Source organism: Helianthus annuus, chromosome 10 (genome assembly GCF_002127325.2).
Source record: "Helianthus annuus cultivar XRQ/B chromosome 10, HanXRQr2.0-SUNRISE, whole genome shotgun sequence".
NCBI classification, from domain to species: domain Eukaryota; kingdom Viridiplantae; phylum Streptophyta; class Magnoliopsida; order Asterales; family Asteraceae; genus Helianthus; species Helianthus annuus.
Window position 1 is genome coordinate 131,828,429 of NC_035442.2, and position 14,696 is coordinate 131,843,124.

The following is a 14,696-nucleotide window of genomic DNA, read 5'->3' on the forward strand; positions in this document are numbered from 1 at the left end:
ATCCAATAGTGAATTTAATTAATTAACTATACTTTACTGTTATTCAATTTATCTGTCATTAGGCGATTCCTATGACTGGGTCATATCACTGTTCATAACACTGTTGATCATTCTTTCAACTAGTGTTCCTGGACATTATCACTGTTGATCATTCTTTCAACTAGTGATTCTAATTATAACACTGTTGATCATTCTTTCAACTAGTGTTCCTGGACATTATCACTGTTGATCATTCTTTCAACTAGTGATTCTAATTATAACCCTGTTGATCATTCTTTCAACTAGTGTTCCTGGACATTATCACTGTTGATCATTCTTTCAACTAGTGATTCTAATTATAACACTGTTGATCATTCTTTCAACTAGTGTCTTTGGACATATCACTGCTGATCATTCTCTCATATAGTGACTTTGGATATAACATTACTTTGTCAATATATATTATCTATAGCACAAAATCATGCAATCCAGAATAATGACATTTCATATCAATTGTTATAACTTATCAAAATATGTTAATTCACTAATTGTAATATCAGGGTATAGTAACCTGACTAAAAGTATTATACTTGACTATTTTATTATGGTATGCATCATTTAAATTTATACATAATAATTTAATGTTAAGAATAATATTAGTTATAATTGTGGTCATGCTAACTTCCTGGGTAATAATAACGAGAATCAAATAATGTATAATACCTCCCATACCAGTAGTTATTTATAAAATATAATAACTTAATCACTGTAAGTATAACTGGTAACCATTTAGGATTTTAGAAAGCATTTTGTAATATAATTGTTTCACAAAAAGTGATAAAACTGTGATAAAAGAGTATGGACTCACAAACGGTGAGAAAAGAGAAATGAACTCACATTGCAGATTTCTACGGGCAAAGTTTAGTCTACAGATATCCTTGATATATTGCTGATTTAATTTGGGCAGAGTCTAGTCTACTGATTAGCCTAATTCACACAAACGGGGTTGTAACTAATACAGCAATTACGACAATTCACGAGATTAAACCTTCACAACGATTAATCAGTGCAATATTCGATAATTCAATCGGATTCACAACGAATAACAGAGCATAGTCCGAATTCGAACAGCACTCTAATATTCAAGTCGAAATCACGATGAATAATCAAAGTACAAGCTCAATTGAGCAGCACCTGGACTATCGTTGGATAGTTATAATCGATCGGACTTTGAATCGTAATAGCGATCGAGTTATTACCCTGATTGCGGTAGCGATTCGAGATCTGTGCACTACAAGAAAATGAAGCTAATGCAACCCTAATAAAATGTTGCATTAGGCCTTGAAAAAGTTGCATTAGGTCTAATGCAACCTTTTATCAAAGGCTGCATTAGGTGAAGTTGCATTAGATCTAATGCAACCTTTTTGTTAGATAATGCAACCTTTTTTGAAAGGGTTGCAATTACTATCCAAATGCAACCTTTTTATCATGCAACCTTTTTATATGCTAATGCAACTTTTTTACTTTTAAATGCAACTTTTTTTAATGCTCAAATGCAACCTTTCCTACATTAAAATGCAACTTTTTAAATACTTAAATGCAACCTTTTGTCATAATTCTGTTACAAAAGTGCAACCTTTTCTACACCCAAATGCAACTTTGTAACGTAAATATATTTGGCATAAATTAATATACATTCAATCACAACTGCACAAAACAATAAAAACAAAGATCTCATTGGCAGCCAAATAGTGTAATTTACCATATTTGTCCAAACTCAAATAATAATATAGTCAACACAAAGTGTCAATTACAATAATTTAGAAAAATGAAAACATTCTACTCATCTCGACCTTCACCTAGTTGTTTGATAACATTTTGCATCATAGCTTCCAAGTTTTGTCGATGGTTGCCAGTATCTTTTTACATAGCTCCGAATTCGGCTTTTTCTTTCGTCATCCCCTTAAATCTTCTTACGCATTTCTAGTAACTAGTTTTTCTCTACTTCAACATTTTCTTTAAATGACTCCATCAGCCTCTCCGGAATCATATATGTGAAAGCATCATCTACCTTTTTGTCATGTATTTGTATTGCCTCTAGCATAAAGTCATCGATTTCCATAGTTGATAGTTAGCTTTATTCATTACAATCAGAAAAGAATCTACTGTGGCTTACCATCATCTATAAGCTTGTACTTCATCATTTGTTCTTGCAATAGTCTCCCAACAATATTAAGAAAATATTGTCCAAAAATATATATATACCTGAAAGCATACCATGGGTGAATGTCAAGAAATGTATGGATGTAGTAATGTAGCGCACAAACCAGCACTTTAAAATTTCTGCTAACTATCAAATATAACAGTAAAAACAGAATCCATGCTTTAACTTAACTAAATGCAAAATTGGACGAAATTGCTTCTTTGACATGGTCAAAATCAACAAAAGCTTTGTTATCAATTATGTTTGGATTTACAAAGGCATACACATTTAAGAAAAACCACATACTTATGTATAACATTACAGACAATGAAACTAGTATGAAATGCGTTACCTAAATAGCAATGGCGTCTTTTCTTTTGAAGATTTCATTAGTCAAAAGCCCCTTCCAATCTTTGTTTTAAGGTTCAATTCTTTTATTACCTATGCAAGATAAAAGATGGATGCATTTGTTTTGAGAAAACAATTGTTCATAACATAACATATAAAAAAACCTAAATTTTCAAACTCACATGCATAAAGCACATATTGAGTATTAATCAATGGACATAAGCGTGCAATCGTTAAAAAAACCTAAATTTTAAGTAGCGAATTGAGTAGAGTGAAAAGAGAGCTTATAAAGAGATGTAATATGTCACCTTGTCACAGAGTCAACATTAGCGGTGATATCGTTAGAACAGACTAAGTGAAGAGCATACACCACCACTTTACACCCCTCCATTTCTTTTCAGGCAAAGACAAGCTCTGAAAAAAAAAATCAGATATGTATTAGTAGCTTGGATCCTTAAAGTTGCCTTCCTTGCTCTTAATATTAAAGAAATGCAACTCGAATCATCTGGAATGGAGAGTTTCAAATGGGATTTTGGTAGTAATACAATAAATAAAATCGAATGCAGATTATTATCAGTTAGGTAAATGAGAGAAAAATATGAATTATTATCTCCGACTATAGATATATAGAGCGAAGATTATATACAAGCAGAATAACTAGATAGAGAAGTTGAATATGCCCATTTCCTTTTTATAGCTAACTGATAAACCACTAAATGTCTATGCAAGAAAAAGAAGGAAAGTGGGCAAGGTCATCGGGTCTTTGGAGCTGCTCCAGGGCATTTTGAACATTTCCTTTGATCCATTTAATCAAGCCAGCTCATGATCCAGAATAGTGGGAAGTTACTATTGGATCTTAGGTGTATTGTTACAAGTCCGCTGGGTCTTATGTATTTGCTTTTTTTTTGTCTTTGTTTTGTTATTCGGTTTCGAACCTTGGAGATTTGCCCATCTCGAATAGGGTCATTTCATTGTTCTTTTCAGTTTGAACCAATCGCATATTTCAGTTCTTAACAACTTTTTTACATTTTACCATATTAACACATCATACAACATCATTTACATATAAATGGGTTGAAATTGCCACCCAAATAAATATTGAAGATCAGGCTTTTGATCCTATTATTGAAGCTCATTTGACCATAAAAGTCAAAGTTCTTAAAAATATGTTCTGATGCAAATATTATTTTTTATAAGAAGTCATCAACTTTAATAAGTTATCAAATTCACTAAATTCAAATGTTGAGCTGAGGGTGCATACTTGGTACCGGCTACACGGATGTTGACATGAGTTTTATCTTTAGGGTAGTGTCGGGCCATGCCAAAGTTCGCAATCTTGGGTCTTCATTTACTATCTAACAGATGATTATTTGCTTTTATATCTTTATGAATGATATGATCGAGACTCTCGTCGACATATTCATACACCAAAATCTTCTTAGGGAAAGCGCAATACCCCAACAAAGTCACAACATTTTTTATGTTGTATGCAAGCCAATAACTAACAAAGCTTCATTTGTAAACTCCCTTTTCCCCTGTTTTGATATCTCTTAATGCTTGTTCATTTGTAAATTCCTAGTTACGCATGCTCCATTTCTTGAAGTTGTAACCACCTAGACCATCAACAAACCACATATATAAATATTCAACTAACAAAAACTAAATGAAATATGAGAGGCACTATTTAATTTGAGTGATTAAACTTTCACCAATCAACAAAAGCAAACTGTGCCAATGAGGTAGTGGTGGAGTGGTTGGGGAAAGACTTTGTGTTCCTTATGACCCAGGTTCGACTCCCACTCTCCACATTATTTTCTGCGACATCCAGGTGAAAGGTGAATACAGGTGGCGCCGGTTGAGGCGAGGTTTTACCAATTACTCCACTGTCGTGCCTTTGGGCGGGTGGAGGTCGGGTTTCCGCGTATTTGTGAGAACCAAGGGGTTGGCGGCAGTCGATTAGTCGACCTTGGCCACAACACCCGGTCTCACAGTGGTTGGCACATCGTTCCTTGTCATTCAAAAAAAAAAAAAACAAAAGCAACCTGTGAAAACACAAAAGCTCAACAATTCAGAACCATTTTGGTTGAACACAACATTAACATTGAATTTGTGAATATACTTGTTTCATGAAAACCTTTACCCAAATCCAACAATCTGCATATAGTTCTCAATCCATCAATAACTTTCAAACCACAGCAGCATATAAATAATCTTTTTTACCAAATCTACATAACCACAAATCACAGAAAATGTTAACTAGAATACTACATTAAAAAACAATCTATCCATCTAAGTTACCTAATAACAAATGCATAAAACATAAATGCAACAAGCAAAATATCAAAATTTCCAGCCACAAAATCAACACACTCAAAACCATTAAATGTTAAAAAAAAAAAAAATGGAATCCACCTTAATGGAATTGGATCTAGAAAAAAGTTTTTCACATGTGAATTTACATTCAAGTGTGAGTTTGTACCTTCCCGAACGGTGTCGGCGTTTCTCTTTTCCCTCACAACTGTCTATTGGTGATCATAGATCTGATGGGGTTGGAAGTTAATTGCCCTAATTAGTTCACTTTGATTGAATTGGTGGATTGTTCCAATTGCTCTGGTTGAATTAAAATAAGGACTTACAAACTTAATGATACGATTATTGATTGTTTTCCTTAGCTTAGTAATGTCTTTTACCTTATCCCTCAGTGGATTTTTCTGGTCATTGATATGGGATGCTTAACATTGCACTTTAAAACTGGTCATGTGATGTTAGATTGTTAGATTGAGATGAGCAGTTGTACAAGGGTGGTGCAGTTGACAAATTTTCATATTTATTTTGCTGCTTTGAGTGTGTGATTGGGCTCTCTTGTGATGATGTGCCTCAACCGAATGAAAATTTCCAGGTTGTGTGTACACTGTACAGGTTTACAGTCATATTATATATGTTGAAAAGGTTCGCGTTGAAACGGTTCGATTCGAAACGGTACTGGTCGAAACGGTTCAGGTCGAAATGGTACTGGTCGAAACGGTACGGATACTTGTGCCGGCTCGAAACCCATTCCGATCCGAAACCTGACCCGTTTCTTTAAGACACTAACCCACATCGACCCATTCCTTTAATGTTGTCGACCCGCTTTGACCCGAAAATAACAAGATGGAATTTCAAGTGACCCATTGTGACCCAATTAGGTAAAATATCTTATCCAAACCAACCCATATAATTTTAAAACCAACCTAAACTGACCCACATGGAAGGCTTTGGGTCAAGATTGCCCCCTCTAAGGAAAGCAAACATATTTGCCTCAACCCATCAATCACAACAGAATTGGGGTTTAGGCAATGTTGTAGAAGGCGCTAGGCGCTAGTCGGGCGGTGAGGTACAGCCTAGGGATTAATCGGGATTAATCAGGATTAATCGGGATTAATCGGAATGGGATTTGTATATGTATTTTTTCAAAATTATATATATATACCCAATAATATAAAAATAATACTTCAAAATTCACATAAATACTTCAAGTTTCAGATAGTATGGTTCGATTTTGACCGATTTTGACCAATTTTGACCGCCTAGGAGCGCCTAGAACCGACTAGGACCGATTTTTATCGATTTTGACTGACTAATATTGTCCGATTAATCCGATTTTTGACCGCCTAGGACCGATTTTGACCGCCTAGGACCGATTTTGACCGATTTTTTACCATGACCGATTAATTGACCGCCTAGCTCAATATTAGGCAGTAGATGACCGCCTAGCGCCTAGGCGCCGATTAATCGGCCGCCTAGGCCGATTTCTGCAACCATGGGTTTAGGTGACACCTTACGTGTTCCATCTACAATTAATAGAGTAAACTAAGACCATAAAACCTATTGTGGCCGTCCGCTCCTCCTGTCTGAGCCATCGGTTCCATGGTTCATCGATCTCAGGTTAGAGTCCACCATTGTAACCTCAATCGGCCATCTGCAAGGTCGTCAGAGTTCACCTACTCGTCGGATTTACGAAAGTCACTGTATTAGGATTCATAGATTACTGATCTAAGTGTAAACAAAACATGCAATGAAGTTTCAACTTACCGGAATCTGGTCGGAACATCACCATAATTCACATGCAACCATAGACCTGGTAAACGGAATCGCCCTCAGATAACAAAAACTTCGTTGGAACTCTAGATCGAGTCACCACCTAAACACATGCATTTCGTAATCATCGATGATCCTATTGTTTTGTAAATTAAGCTGAAATCAAAACATCAAGACCAACAATTAGCGATAATTAAGCGATCGAATTATAAGAATTAGAAAATTACCTTGTCTTGTTTTATGATGCTTCTGTTTCAAGTTGAGAGCTTGAGCATGGAAAAGGTGAAACCGTTGTTGCTGCCTTTGGAAGCCATCATCGGACCTCTAATCATCCTTATCGGAACCCTCTCATTGGAAACCCTAACAACTCACGCAACCACCACTGGAACCATGAACACCACCGCTATAGCTTCGCTATCACCATAACTTCCATCATCAACCAACATCTAACATCTAACGGAACCCCTTGGGTAAGCGCCATTTGTGATTTGTCGGAAGGTTGGCGGTGTAGGGTGATATGTGTTAGTTTTGTGGCAAAAGAAAGAAAGAAGGGGTCACATGTGTATAGGATGGTGATGAAGCACCCACCGCCCATATAGCCTAATAAAACAACATAACCCACAAAAATGCACCAGGTACAACTCGTATTGCAACAAAATGTTGCAAATTCATAGTATGTTAATATTCACAAATGAACAGACTAATTCATCCAAAACAGCACGAATATGATGTTAATTATATCTGATCAGTGAAACCTAACATGAACCAGCTGTTGACAGTACAAAAACCTTATTTGTTTACATAATGTCTTGTACCTTATTGTATGCATCATATTAAAGCGAAAAACACTGTTGCGCGGGTCTAAATGAAATAAAAGATAACTATATGCGCATCTACATTGTGATATTCCTATCAAAGAATGCACTGAAAAGGTAAGCGTGAGTAATTCATCTTTACCACTTACGATCTTGACGACTATGAATTCAACCTTATCAATATAAGTCGCTGCACATGAACGAGGCCAAAGATATGCCAGTGAAATTGATATCACAAAAGTAACCACCCAACTAAGTATTGTCAAGATAATCCTCGTCTGACTTAAATCTATTGATCCTTGGTCCGAATCATATAAATTCATATGTGGTTAAAATAACCATGATTGATCATGATATTTTTTAGACACTGCATAACCACCCAATACAAATGTTAACAAACACAGGTAGCCCAGATGGAAAAGCCTTTACAAGTCTACAAGTTATTAAGATCCAACCACAACCCTCCCCCCCACCCCACACCCACACACAAACACCCCAAAGCTAACAAAAACCCTAACAGAACACATATGAATCGGCACTACATATCCTAATAGATTTCTATAAAAATCGATTGCAAACACTGCATCATAAGTTTTGCAATTAATTCGTTAAGAACAAATAACCCCACAATTCATTGAATAATGGAATACGGTAAATAGAACTTCAAATCGTACATTAAGCAACATATATGGGAAGGTAAAGAATGCTTATCATTAGCGAGTCTTGTCCTATACCATAACCGTTTCTTGTTGAAATTGGATCGATATGAAGATGCAGGGAGTTTACAAAATGTAGATGGATCGGTTTGCTCGATTGGGAGGTCATGTTCTTCCAGATTTCTTCATGGTGTCCAATACATATCGGGCTTCAGATGTTACTGTACGGATACAATTAGGTTTAGAATGAACTTTAGGAGGGAAAAGACATTGAAAATTTTAAAGGAAATATGGGGAAAATTGGGGACAGGATTACAGTGGTTATGGCGGGAACCAGTAAAATATTTTACAACTTACAAGAGGTGGGTTTTAACTTGTAGCCACATGGGTTAACCTAAGTTACAAACAGGTTAGTAACTGAATATGTTTTACCAGGGCCAAATTGAAGGAGTCAAGGAGGGGCTGGGTGGGTGACTATTCTGGGCCCGCTTTTACCGTGGCCTGAAATTAAAAGATAAATAATATAAGTTTTTATATAATTTTTTATATATTTTTATAAAACTTTTTAGGGCCCTCTTTTTTAACCCATTGTGTGTAGTGAGGTCCGTAAGATGTATAAATGTTTATGCTTCAAAATTTATATATGTGTGTAGGGACTAGAAAGCAAGTATTGTAGTCCAAGTGAAACAAGCAACTCAAATGAATAGGAAGTAAGCTAAACTTAGAACTTCATAGGAGAGCATAAATTGATATTGAATCATAACAGAAATTAACAAGTCCAAATTCAACAAAAGGGCTAGAACCATTAATGGTGTGCTTATTGCTTAGATTTTGTGAATTTGTTGTTTGTGAGGATTAGTTTGGTGTAAAAATCTTTACAGAAACATATTAGATTTGTTGTAACAATATTTATTTTGTTAATCTATGTGTGTGAATGTAAATAAAGCGGATGCAACATTTTAAAGTAATGCATTTAACTTTTAAGAACGAAACCTTTTAAAATAATAGTTGCATTAAAAGTTTTATAATTGCAACCTTTTGAACAAAAGTTGCAAATTTTAATGTAATTTGCAACCTTATAAGAAAAAGGGTTGCAAATCCAATAAGATTCTGCAACCTTTTATGAAAAAGGTTGCATTAGATCTTCTAATGCAACCTTTATATTCAACAAAGTTGCATTAGAGTCAAATGCAACTCAATTGAAAAAAAGTTGCATCTAAAAGGTTGCATTAGGCCTATTTTCTAGTAGTGGTGTGTGTTTGTGTAGTATATAGCTGATAACTCAGCGTGTATTTTGACGTTTTACGTCGTTTCAACTCTCAAATTCAAGTCCCAGACACCCCTATTTATATACGAAATTTGACCACCGTCGCGTAGCGCGAGGGGTACCCCTATGGGCGTCGCGCTACGCGAGGGGTAACCTAGTTTCTATAGGTAGCCACGTCCCTAACTAGGCTTGCTGAGTTGATGAAATTGTAAAATTCAAAACGGCCAACAAGTTATTTAGATAATCGTAACTAGGGTTTTGCCCCCCCCCCCCCCCTGAGTTTTAGGGGTCCTGATCCTGATTCTGATTGTTCTGGAAATTTTAGGGTTAGTGCAGAATTACTTGGGTTTCTCAATTAGGGTTTTCTTAATAGCTAATTACCATCCTAATTATGGATTTTAGTGACAGTTGTTACACATTCCTTTCCACTTTTGGAAACTCTCAGACCAACCAGCTCGTGCTCCCCTCCTTTTCTCAGATTTCTTCCGATTCCGGTAAGTTTTCATCCTAAATCTTGTACTTTCTTGATCAATACACACTCCTACACCTTTCTATCTTTCAAATCTTGATTTCTAACCGTGAAATCATCAAGATCTGAGCATTCTAGGATGATGTCATCATGGTGTTCTTCAAGAACATCATGTTTTGGCCTCATCCCACCATGAATAGCTTGAATCTAACGGATTTCCACATAAACAAACTACGATCTCTCACAGATCTACACATTTACATGGTGTGAAGGATTGAAAGATGGATTTCCAACTTTCTTTCAACTCTTTTACACTCAATGCCTTCAAACCGATAGAAACGGAGCTTGAGTCAACTCACCAATCATTCTAATGGACGAGTGGTTCAAGATTCGGATTCTATCTACGAGGTTCACCGATTCCGGGTTAAACATCAAACTACCGTTCGGAACAGTTCACCGGCTGGACTTGGGTGATTCCTGTCCGAGCAGGGGAAACCAGTAAGAACGAAAGTTCCATGGTTCAGCTCGTTGTCAAACTACCTCGATATAACGTCAAACAATCAAAACAGCCAAGTGTTAGACGAACAGGACGACCAGGTCAGGATGCTGACCGAACGGTTAGGCTGCCCGAACGGACAGCCCAACCGATCGGACATGTCAACCGATCGACCAGGCCAGCCGATCGGCTAGCATATGGCCCAACAATTTGACAATTTCATGAGGTATGTATTGAACGAAGTAATGTCCGATTGAACGACTGATTGGTAAACATTACTCTTCGGATCATGAGATACTATGCTTCAACACTTAATCGATTTTCAACTCGTTCGACGTATTAGAGTGCCATTCGATCGAACGTACTGTCCGATCAGGTGACATCCTACTAAGAACTAACTACTGAAGTGTCTAACCGATCGGTTAAGCCGACCGATCGAACGACCCGTTCGATCGACCGACCTGAAAGGTAAGAACACTTCAATGTTCTCCAATACTACAACGAAAACCTCAAAAGGTCAAACCATCATACACAAACACATCCTTTCCAAAGGAAGAAACGATCCATTCGAACAGTCCATCCGATCGGTCCAGCCAACCGACCGGACAGACTGTCCGAACGGACTGGTTCTCCGAACGAACAACCCGTCCGATCGAACCTACAGTCCGATCGACCAGGTTGTTCGACCCACCATCCCTTGTTTCCATTTTACGTGTATTCATCGTTATGCTATCGAACTGTTCAGGCTAACCCTACTCTCAAGCGCTCCCTTCAATCCATCAACCAATCGCTGTGAGTATACTCGATCCCTTTTTACTTTTAGCACTTTTGGGTGTTACATACGTTACTTATATCAAAACACAATCGATCACACTACTCAATTATTTGAACGCTAACCGATTCACATGTATTACGTGATTACATGAATGCTTGTTGTTATGTTTACACGTGGAATGCTGTCTACCTGCCTTAACGACGTAGTACTATAGTTTGGACTCAGCACCCGTTCACACGGGGGTTGATAAGGACAATTACTTGCATGGATTACGGTGGTAATCATGTATTGCGAACTGTCTCGGACAGTCAACCCGCAGTCATTGGTATCGATAGATCCATGTCGATAATTAACATGCTTCGTTTTCCTCTGTGTACGTGCTGGTTATGCGTAAACTATTCAAACTCTACTATGTTATTATCAAACTTGTATGCTCACCTTTACATTATATGTATTGACTTTATTTTAACATATGTGACAGGTGTTTAAGATGTTTTCTTGCTAGGAAAACGAGGCCAGAATAAAGCTCTAGAGCCCCCCAACAAATAGTTGTCTGTCAGAAACAAGCGTCTAGAGCATAGTTGTCTGTAGATCTTGTCCGACCGGGTCTTTAGGAGCATTTGAACAATATTTATATTATTCATTTAAATCATAGTTGTCGGAACAGAATATTTGACTGGTTGTTATCTGTAATAATTTGTTTTATTATTTGGGACATGGTATGGGACGTTTTATTTAAACTAAATAGTGATGATAGTTGTTATGGAAACTTTTGGACAATCTGTTTCGCTCAGTGCCATGCCCCGATGATTCCGCCATCGGTTGGGGTGTGACAGTCATGTACGGGTTGGGGTGCATGTGTAAAAATGTAAAGATTGCGTTTGTTCGTCATAAACGAACCGAATGGAAGTTATGTCATGAATGTTAATATCCGTTACTAACGGGTATGTAAGGAATGGAATGTAATGTCTCTATTTGAGGCGAGAATGTAATGACCCGTTCAACGGGTAGTAAGTGTAAACAAAAAGAATGATGTAAAGGCAAGAAATATGTCGATTATTTGATCTGCAAATTGTTAATGTGATTATGGATTAATTCTTTCATTGGTGTTTGATGTAGGTAAAGCCTCAGTTTAATCGGTTCGGCGACTTGGAACGAGCACCCATATATATCTCGCCTATAAGCGCTTCCGCTACTTTTAATAACAAACTTTTTGGTCAAATGTATTTTTGTTGTAATTAGTCTTGAATAGTAGCTAAACCTTGAAGTTTGACTTGTTGGGACTTTTGAAATTTTCTAGATGTCGGTAGCTAATTAAAAGTATGTTTTGGATTTGTTAATTCCATCAAAAGGGTCGTATTTTACTTGGAATTAAGTCGGTCAAAACAGGGATTGTTCACGTTACGAACGAGTCATGTCAATTTTTTTCTAAAATAATTGTTGAAATTTCTTAAGTTCTAAAGTGTATGGAAATGGGGCGTTATATGGTCAAACTTTGGTGAGTTAATACCAAGCAACACGCGTGCATGGTTCAACATTTTTACGTCTATTTTTATTTGTTTAACGGTCCCGCCATATCATGCGGGTCATAAAACTCGTTATTTTATAATAGAGAACTAGTCTTAACTTCCCTATGGTGATGTGTGGGGCGTAAAATCATGCTACCAGTATTGCAGGGAGGGGGAGGGGCGTAAAATTATGCTAAGCAGCAATCGAACAATGACTAAAACCGAAAAAAAAAACGTAAAATGAAAACACGAATTTCTAACACCAAGTGACGTAAAACTAGGGGTGTGCATGGGTCGGTTTAGGTCGGTTTTTACTATTATCCATAACCATAACCGCTAGTTCTGTTACAGAGTTTTGGTAACCATAACCATAACCAAACTTCGGTTATGGTTAATCGGTTATGAAGTCGGTTATGGTTCGGTTTTGGTTAATTTCGGTTAAGTAACCAAGCAAGGTTTGAAATAAATAAGGTTGTGCACGACTTGAACTTAGCTTGAGCCTATTTTATAAGATAACGAAGACTAAACTTTTTGGTTAAACTACCGATTTGGAGTTCTTTTTAATAAGGTAATTCTCAAACAAAAACAATTATGGCATAACACCTTAGTTCTTTATCAAAATAAATGACATCTATATCAAGATCATTTTGTTACTAACATACTTTTATCTTAGTAAAAACCCTCTATATGGTTTTGTAAAACACAAATCTATTATATAAAATTAACATCACAACTTCGGTTCGGTTTCGGTTATATTCGGTTAACCAAAGCTTCATAACCATAACCGATTGAGCGGTTATACAAAGTTTCATAACCATAACCATTGGTTATATTGGTTATCGGTTATTAGTGGTTCGATTATGTCGGTTATGGTTTGGTTATCGGTTATGGTGGTTAATTTGCTCACCCCTACGTAAAACGTAGACGAAGTCGAATTTATGCTAACCCGTATTAGAAAGTTGAGAGGGTAAAAAAAACCTGATAGACCAAGGTGACCACCAAACACCGTGTTAAGTAGCACATGAACAAAAAAAAAAAAAAAAAAAAAAAAAAAAAAAAAACTAAGTGACCAAATGTGACCATTAAACATCATAGTAAGTAGCAACCAAATGACGATCAAATAAAGGAAAAAACGAAACGAAACTGTTTAAAAAACCTAAGGGTGAAGTGAGTGGTTACCTATTTGGAATAGGTAAACTCCTCATTCACCCAATCAGACAGTGTCACGTCAATTCATCTAAATTGTTTACCTAATGCTCAAAAGCATTGGTGATGGTTTACCTAATAGGGTTTAGGTAAACTATTTTTTTTAAAAGGAAAAATTTGTGATTGGTTGAGAAGCAATGGACTCCACCACACACCCATCTCTCTCCCCCTTCCCTCATCGGTAAACCTTTACCGATCATCAACTTTCACCGAGCGGTAAACACAGACGGCGACGGTGTTACCGTTCGGTAAACCGCTTTGCCGATCTGTTTACCGCCCCACTCCGCTCACCCTAAACTTATTTAACTTTTGTGGCAAACTATAGGAAACAAAGTTGCATAAAATAAAAACTAATAAAAAAACTAAACCCATTTAAGGTTATGGTATAAGCTATAAAAAACTATAATTTTGTTAAAAAAAAAAAAAAAAAAAAAAAAAAAAAAAAACCCTAAAGTTCAGCATGTTTAAAAAACTAATAAAAACAAAAAACTATAAAAAAAAGTTACATTCCATGTTATAAACTAAATATAAATAAATAAATGTAATATAACATATATAAGATATACATAGAACATAGTGTTGGAATTTTCGTGTAACTTTTAGAAAATAATTTTGGTCAATTTGTCAAACAAACTGAACGCAGCGGAAAACATGTACACGAGGTTCGGTGCTATACCGTTTCCACCAGTGATCTCTTTACAATCAAAATAGGTTATAATAAAATTAAAGAATCGTGACATCCAAGAAAGACACCTTGGTTCAACGAACGATCTCGCTAGATGATCGTTGACCACGAAATCATATTTGTTCGTTTGAAACGATTTTAAACGAAACCTTAATCTAAAGAAAATAAAGTTCGAAACTTTACTTACCTTTTTGCGTAACGAAGAAACAAAA

The 14,696-nt window shown here is 36.3% G+C and overlaps 2 long non-coding RNA genes across 4 annotated transcripts; both read right to left on the reverse strand.

The window, feature by feature from the left end:
* Positions 1-1,694: 1,694 nt before the first annotated feature.
* Positions 1,695-5,435, reverse strand: LOC110882530. Of its 3 annotated transcripts, none has more exons than XR_004870134.1 (8): positions 5,010-5,435; positions 4,650-4,755; positions 4,240-4,538; positions 3,792-4,143; positions 2,839-2,944; positions 2,535-2,623; positions 2,156-2,244; positions 1,695-2,076 (listed from the first exon to the last, which is right to left on the reverse strand). It is a non-coding gene; the product is annotated as an uncharacterized LOC110882530 (long non-coding RNA). The 3 variants fall into 3 exon arrangements; XR_004870135.1 differs by having other exon boundaries at positions 4,671-4,755; positions 5,010-5,409; XR_004870133.1 differs by having other exon boundaries at positions 4,240-4,755.
* Positions 5,436-6,386: 951 nt separating this feature from the next.
* Positions 6,387-7,323, reverse strand: LOC118483267. Its single transcript, XR_004870136.1, has 3 exons — positions 6,835-7,323; positions 6,602-6,763; positions 6,387-6,510 (listed from the first exon to the last, which is right to left on the reverse strand). It is a non-coding gene; the product is annotated as an uncharacterized LOC118483267 (long non-coding RNA).
* Positions 7,324-14,696: the final 7,373 nt, after the last annotated feature.